The sequence below is a fragment of the Callospermophilus lateralis genome, chromosome 2, assembly GCF_048772815.1.
Source record: "Callospermophilus lateralis isolate mCalLat2 chromosome 2, mCalLat2.hap1, whole genome shotgun sequence".
Classification (NCBI taxonomy): domain Eukaryota; kingdom Metazoa; phylum Chordata; class Mammalia; order Rodentia; family Sciuridae; genus Callospermophilus; species Callospermophilus lateralis.
In genome coordinates this window covers 97,828,101-97,836,710 of record NC_135306.1, presented here as the reverse complement: position 1 = coordinate 97,836,710, position 8,610 = coordinate 97,828,101, and the positions used below count along the sequence as shown (strand labels likewise).

Below are 8,610 nucleotides of genomic sequence, written 5' to 3'. Positions count from 1 at the left end.
AATGTAACCAAAAAGATAAAAAGTAAAAGAAACCTTCTAAATTGTGAGAAAGTCCATCAGAAATTTTTAACAGTTTTATTGGAAGAAAAAAACAATTATTTTGCCATTTAAATCCCCTTCAGACAAATCTTTGTGACAATCCCTCAGGGTGTCACCAACCTACACAGATAGCTCTAATGCTAACATGTTATTGGGACTTTCTATCATATTATACATTTGTTAATATTTTTAATAACATAACATAATCATTGACCAATAAAGAGTTCCTTCCAGAAATGTAATACTTATTCCACAATAGGAATCTTGTCTATGTCACTGAATCTATATATTGAGACTAAATCCTACATGATTTTATAAATACATGCAAAACAGAGGATTTTCCCCCATATTTAATAGCATTCTAATTTTAAAAAATAACTAAAACAAGAGTAGAAATTATTCAAACAAGATAAAAGCTGTTTACCAAAACAGAACTCTATTTTCAACTATGGTGGAGACTCAATTTACCTTCTCTCCTTTCACAACTAAAAGCTGGACAAAATACATGAAACAAAAGTTTCCATACGTTGGATAACAGAAAATGCTAAACAGTGATCACTGAAAGGAAGAAAACATATGAGTGTGACCAGTGGCCCCACTCACTGCCTGAGAATTTGCAGGTCTAATACACAAAAAGAAAAACTAAAATAGAGCCAAATAGCTTCACTGATTAAGGACACAGAGTTCAGAGTTCTAGCAGAACAAGGTGTCGAAATTTGTGAGGCAAAGTATCAAAAGGAGGAAGTATAAAAAGTGAGGGCTCCAGAGACCTGCAGAGTGGTTCGCCAAGTCTTTGTCTGAGAACACCTGTGTGCAAGTTAGAATGCTGTTAAACAGGAACCATGTGCTATGTACAAACCGGGGAAAGAACAGTCAGGGACAGGTCACTAAGGAGTTCACACAGGGCCAGAAATAGTGATCTCACTAGTCAGACTGAGAAGACCTCCCAGGATGTGAGCCATTGGTACAGTTCTCAAAGCATATAGCCTTAGTGGAACCAGATTAGCCCTTGATAAAAAGTTGTCTTAGACCTGCCCTACTGAAGCTTAAAAGCAAACCTCAAAAGAATAAAACTGATACAAGTAATTTAGTTCATTTTAAACAAATCTCAAAGTATTGACCCTGTGTGGTGGTGCATGCCTGTAATCCAGGGACTTGGGAGACAGAGGCAAGTGAATCTCAAGTTCAAGTCCAGCCTCAGCAATTTAGCAAGATCCTCTCTCAAAATAAAAAGTAAAAAGTGCTGGGGATGTAGCTCAGTAGTAAAGCGCCTCAGGTTCCATCTTTAGTACAAAGGGAAAAGGGGGAGAGAGAGAGAGAGAGAGAGAGAGAGAGAGAAGCCCAAAGTATCTAAAAGAATTCAAACATTCCAGCACCCAATAAAATATAATGTACAATGTCCAGTGTCCAATCAAACATTACTAAGTATGAAAATAAGCAGGAATATATGTCACAGAACCAGGAAAAGAAATCATCCCCATAGAGATAAAGCCAGATAAAACACAGATGTAAAATTTATAGACAACAACATCAAGATGGTAGTTATAAATACACTTCATGTGTTCAGGAAAATACAGGTATGATAAGAATAAAAATGAAATAAAAACATAGCCACTAAGCTTCTAGAAATAAAAAATACAATATCTGAAATGAAAGATACACTGGCAAGATTAACAACAGATTAAATGCTATAGAACAAAAGATGACTTCACTTGAAGACAGCAACAGAAACTATCCAAAATGAAACACGGAGAGGAAAAAAAAAAAAGAAAGAAAGCTGGAATAAAATTAAACAGAGCATCAGTAAGAAATGGGGAAATCCCACAAAGCTTAGCTTCTGTATAATTGCAGCATCCAGAAAAAAAATAAGGAAGTAATATTTGAAAAAAATGGTATTCTTTCCAAATTTAATGAAAATTATTAATTTACATATATTAGTCAGGGTTCTCCAAAGAAACATAGTGAATAACACACACAAATAAATTACATTGTAGATGTCTTTACGACGTATTTGGGGAGATACTGAGATAGAGGCTGATTTGTTATGAGGAATTGGCTTGTGCAATTACAGAGGCTGATAATTGCCATCTGCCACTCCCAGGCTGGAGACCAAGAGTCCCAGTGATAAACTGCAGTCAGAGTTCAAAGGCCTAAGAGCACGGGGGAGCCTGTGGTATGAATCCTAGTCTGCGACAGGAGAAGATGAGATGAGATGTCCCAGCTCAAGCAGTGAAGCAGAAGAAAAAGGGGTAAATGTCTCCTTCGTCCATGCTTTGTTCTGTTCAGGTGCCCAAAGATCATATCATGCCGACCCACATCAGGGAGGGCAACCTATTTTAGTGAGCCCACTAATTCCACACACAGAATATTGAATGATTAATCTGGACACCCCATGATCCAGACTAGTTGACACATAAATTAACCATCACAGGTTCACCCATTGGCAGCTTGTCACCTACACACATCTCCTTATAACAAACGTTTTATCTCTAAATGAAAATAATAACAAGATTATAATTTCTCCTAACTTAATACAACTATCAGGTGTACAACTGAAAATGCACTAACATTTTCCCTAGAAAAAGAGGTAAGGACTTTGCCCTTCTCCTTATTATCTCATGACTCAATGTTATGATATAAAGTCAGCAGTACTTAGTGTGATATAAAATTAATACATCTTATAAGAGAATGAAAGGGAAGAAAACAAAGACACACACACACATTCATAGCAAAATAAGGAAGAAATACTCATGACAATTACCATCCTCTTTGTGTAACTGGTCACATGGTCATAGTCAGTTTTTACAACTACCTGCTTCCACTATCTGTTCCGTATTTCCCTTTCCTTCAGCGAGCATCCAGCTGTTCTTTACCTGTGAAGTGACCTAAATCATTCCCAAAACGTCTGAGTCTTTAGTTGTCCTGCCTGGATGAGTGTTGTAATTTTCCATTGACCTTAATCACAGGGCATAATAATACCAAGAAACACCCTATGGGATATTCTGTATCCTAGACATAGTTTTCCTTTGTGGAAGAAAGTCCAATTTCCTCTGGTAGTCAGATCAACCTATCCAGTCAACACAGTAAATCCCTTATCTGTCTGTTGATCCATATGCATGAGAAGTCTAAAATGGCCTGAGAGGCAATCTTAACATCCAGTTAATGGATCATTATTGTGTATCTGGAACTAAGACCTCTAGGTCAGCAGAGCATAAAGCCACGGAAATAGGAAGCCAACCTTTTGCTAGTAGGTCACTTGGGGTAATGGTGAGTGGTGACACATTTCAAACCTTGATTCCTAGACTCAGGAATCCTGACTATAGAGAAACAGCACAATATTTTTGGATACCTTTTCAGAGCCCATATAGCCTTCTGGAGCACTTTACCCCAGGTATGCAAGATATTGCTATCTAGCTGGAAATGTAACGAAGTCTTCAAAAGGCCATTTCACATTCATCAAGTCAGTTGCTTAGGGCAGTGGGAAACATGGTAAGACCAGTGAATTCCATGAACATAGGCCCAGTGAAGCACTTCCTTTTCTATGAATTGAGTTCCTTGATCGAAAACAATACTGTGTGGTACAGCACTACAGTGGATAAGATACATTGTAAGTCCACAGATAGTAGTTTTTGCAAAAGTATTGCATATAAGGAAAGTAAACATATTTAAAGTATCTTATCCAGTAAGAACAAAATGTTGCCCTTTCCATGATGGAAGTGATCCAGTGTAATCAACCTGCCTCCAGGTAGCTGGCTGATTATTCCCAGAGAATGGTGCCTTATCAGGGGCTTAGTGCTAATTTCCATTGCTGGCAGACTGGGCACTGAGCAGTGGTTGCGGAAGAAGTCCAAGTCGCTTAGCCCATGCATAACCTCTATCTCTGCCATCATGGCCACTCTGTTGATGAAACCATTTGGCAAAGACAAGGATAGCTGGAGGAAGAGGTTAACTGGCATTCACAGAACATGTCAACCTATCCACTTAATTATTAAATTTCTCTGTATATGTTTTATTCATTCAGAGAGTCTATCCACATACTTCCCCAAATTTCCTTGCCACCATTTTTCCAATCATGTTCTTTCTAAGTCTCTGAACATCAGGCCAAACCACTGGCTACCGCTTGAATTGGCGGATGATCACATGTGTGGACATTTCCCCTTCCAAGAAAAGTGCACAACCAGGTACACTGCTCCAAGTACTGACCACTAGAAGAACAATGCTTCACAATGTCCCTTTAAGAAGGTTCTAGAGACAAGCGCAGTGGACCACGCTTGTAATCCCAGCAGCTCAGGAGGATCATGGGTTCAAAGCCAGCCTCAGCAACTTAGTGAGGTGCTAAGCAACTTAGCAAGACCCTGTCTCAAAATAAAACACAAAAAATGCTGGGGATACGGCTCAGGGGTTAAGCCCCCTGGGTTCAACTCCTGGTACAAAAGAAGAAGAGGAAGAGGTAGAGGAAGAAGAAGGTCCCAGAAAGGAGAAGTGGAGTCACCCACCGCTGCCATCACTGTTGTAGCCTCATCCATTGCAGGAGAAGGAGCACCAACAGGAAAGCCCCTGTGTGAAACTCAGGGTTTGTCCTGCTGAAACTCAGGGTTTGTACTGCTGGCTGGTTTGTCCGCTCCTCCTTCCTTCTCCCCAGCCCCCATCCCCTATCCCCACAGGTGCCATCCACACCATCCGCCCTCTCTACCCACCATCTCTAGGTGGGAGGAGACAATTCAGGATGTGGAGACCCAGAGCAACTCAGCAGGGTCACCATTTGCAGCCCAAAGTGGTAACAGCTGGAGGAGGAAATGATATTCAGTGGTGTTTTCTCAGGTGAAAGCAGTAAATGATGATGTAGCAGAAGCAGATATAATTTCTACAGTAAAGTTTAATCATTCTGGAAAATTACTAGTAACAGGAGGAAAAAGTGGTAGAGTTGTCATCTTTCACCAGAAGCAAGAGTACCTTCGACCCAAGGATCTCAGGTGCTTTACAAACACTGACGAATTAATCCTCACAACACCCCATGAGAACAAAATCCAGTTTTATAGCAGGGGAGAAAATAATGCTTACAGCACCTTCCAGAGCCATGAACCAGAATTTGACTACTTGAAAAATTTATAAAAAGGAAAAAAAAAAGATGAACAAAATTAGGTGTAACCTCCCCAAAATGCTGCTCAGTTTTTATTGTCTACCAATGATAAAATAAGAAAATTATGGAAAATCAGTGAAGGGGGCAAAGACTAGAAGGGTATAACTTGAAAGAGGAAGATGGAAGGTATAGAAATCCTGCTACAGTTACTACACTTCATGTCCAGTCTTTAGGCCCATGGATCTAATGATCGAGGTCAGTCCACAAAGAATGTTTGACAATGCACATATATAGTGCATCAACTCAATTTCTATTAATAGTGATCATGAAGCCTATTTATCTACATATGGTTTGTGGATTAATCTTTGGAACCTGGAAATGACAGACAGGAATTTTAATACTGCAGATACCAAGCCTGCCTATACAGAGGTGCTCACAGAAGTGATTATAACAGCAAAATTCCATCCAAACGACTGTAATATTATTGTATACAGCAGAAGTAAAGGAACTACTTAGTTATGAGATAGGAGAGTATCTGCCTTGTGATAGACATTCTAAACTGTTTGAAGAACCTGAAGACCCTAGTAACAGGTCATTTTTTTTTTTCTGAAATCACTTCTTCTTCTATTTCTAATGTAAAATTCATTTATAGTAGTCACTATATGATGACTAGAGGCTATTTATCAGTCAAAATTTAGAACTTAAATATGGAAAACAGGCCCATGGAAATATTACAGGTACATGAATACCTCAGAAGTAAACTTTGTTCACTATATGAAGATGCACATTTGATAAATTTGAATATTGCTAGAATGGATATGACAGCGTTGTCATGGCTGGATCTTATAGTAATTTCTTCAGAATGTTTGACAGGAATAAAAAATGAGATATAACTCTAGAAGCATCATGAGAAAACAATAAGCCTCACACAGTTCTGAAGCCACACAAAGACAGTGCAAGCAGCAAGTGAAAGAAAGATGAAATAAGTGTTGACAGCCTAGACAACCCTTCAGGAGCTGGGGTTGTAGCTCAGTGGTAGAGTGCTTGCCTAGCATGCTTGAGGCACTGGGTTTGATCCTCAGCACCACATAAATTTAAAATAAAGACATTGTGCCCACCTAAAACTAAAAAATAAATATTTTAAAAAAAGAAGGAAACCCTTCATATGGCCTGGCACCCCAAGGAAAACATCATTGCTGTATCTACTACAAACATCTGTGTACATTTTAAGACAAAGTGAATTAGGGTTGGCATTCCTAGCAGAAGAGCCCACTTCCTGCTTAGTTGAGATAATTGAATCTAGCATTTGTATCTGTGAAAGAGAGAGATCTATTGCAGCACCCTATTCCAGTGTTCTACATTCATTCATTCAACAGTCATTCATTTATTCATCCATTCAGCAAAACATTTCTATAGCTACATGGAGAAAGCTCTGTGGATTATCACTGTATTCTTCATATCTGCTAGCCAGTTACATAAGGGTAGGGCACTTTTAATTTAAATGACTTCTTGCACCATCTTGCCTAATGGACTAGATTGGACTATCAACATTGAGTTACTCCACTTTTTATGCCTTCCATTGCGATGATATCCAATGGAGTGAAAGCCTTCTGCCCTGCTATGGAATTTGTGTATCCTCATTACTGTATCATTTGTGGGGTATATCTCTGCACTCCCCCTCCCTTTTTTAATTAAATACAGCTAATTCTTACTGTGGCTTGTAGCATTCCTCCTCTCTGGCCTACTGGACTCTACCCCTTCATCTCTCTTGCCCTAGCTCCTTCCACCAGTCTTGGTGGTAGTGTATTTAAAAAGAAAGAACAAAGCATAGACAAAATGAGTTGGTTTGGGGTCATTAATAAAGATGATATAGGTTACAAATAAATGTTTTAATAATGGTTGGCTGTATCACTCCTTGCTATGTCTGGCACTGAAAAATAAGGGCAGGGGAGTGAAGGGGTATAAATAAAAATGACAAAGAATGGAGAGAGGAAAAAAAGAAGGAGAATGTCCCAGAAAGGGCTAAGCACTGCAGCTGTCTACTTCTGGGTGGTGCCTGTATATTGGGCAGAGCCTTCTGTAGGCCATGCATGGTCACAATTCTCAAAAAAAAAATTGTCTCTTTTCTGCAGGGTAGAATACCAGGATCAAATGGTCAGAAGCTTGATTCCTACCCAGGCCTCTGAAGGATATCATGCCCATTCCTCTTTTTTATCTTCTGGTGGGTTGACAGCAAGCGGAAACCCGTAGCTTCTGTCGAATCACATTACCTTCTGCCTTCATCTTCACATGGTCTCCTCCCTCTTTTGTGTGTCTCTGTCTAAATTGCTCTTGATAAGGACACCAGATATATTGGATGGGCATCCCATCCTACTCCAGTGTGCCCTTATCTTAATGTAATTACTTTTGCAATAATCTTATTTCCAAGTTAGCTCACATTCTGCGGTATGGGGAATTAGAACTTCCACATATGAATTTGGAGACAAAAGGACACAATTCAACCTCTAATATCCAGTAAAAATATTTTTCAACAATGAAAGCAAAACAAAGATTTTTTCAAATATATGAAGGTTGAGTTTACTGCCAACAGATCAGCAACAAAGAATAATTAAAGGATGCTCTTTCAGAAATAAAAGGATACCACATGGATATTGGATCAAAAATGAATAAATGATGATTGCATTCCAAGTTTTCTGAGAATCTCCACATTGCTTTCCAAAGTGGTTGCACCAATTTTTAGTCCCACCAGCAAGGTATGAGTGTACCTTTTCCCCCACATCTTCACCAACATCTGTTATTGCTTGTATTCTTGATAACTGCCATTCTGACTGGGGTGAGTAGTTTTGATTTGCATTTCTCTGATTACTAAAGATGTTGAACATTTTTTTCATATATTTGTTGGTCACTTGTATATCTTCTTAGAAGTATCTATTTGGAAAGCAGTGTGGAGATCCCTCAGAAAACTTGGAATGGAACCACAATTTGACCCAGCTATTCCACTCCCTGGTCTATACCCAAAGGACTTAAAATCAGCATACTATAGTGACATAGCCACACCAATATTTATGGTAGATGAATTCACAATAGCTAAACCATGGAACCAACCTAGATGCTCATCAGCACACCTCTGTTGGATAAAGAAACTGGTATATATAAACAATATTATATATAGTAATTAATATTACTCAGCATTAAAAGAGAATAAAATTGTGGCATTTGCAGGTAAATGGATGAAGTTGGAGACTATTATGCCAAGTGAAGTAAGCCAATCCCCAAAAACTAAAGGCCGAATGTTTTTTCTGATTAATGGGTGCTGATCTATGATGGAGTGGTGTGGCATGGGAAGAATGAAGAAACTGGATTGAGGAGGGGTTATGAGGATAGGAAAGATGGTGGAATGAGATGGACATCATTACCCTAGGTACATGTATGATTGCATGAATGGTGCATCTCTACACCATGTACAGCCAGAGAATTGAAATGGAGTGCAC

At 39.0% G+C, this 8,610-nt stretch overlaps 1 pseudogene; it reads left to right on the top strand.

The window, feature by feature from the left end:
- Positions 1-4,765: 4,765 nt before the first annotated feature.
- LOC143386658 (serine/threonine-protein phosphatase 2A 55 kDa regulatory subunit B alpha isoform pseudogene) lies at positions 4,766-6,359 on the top strand (annotated as a pseudogene).
- Positions 6,360-8,610: the final 2,251 nt, after the last annotated feature.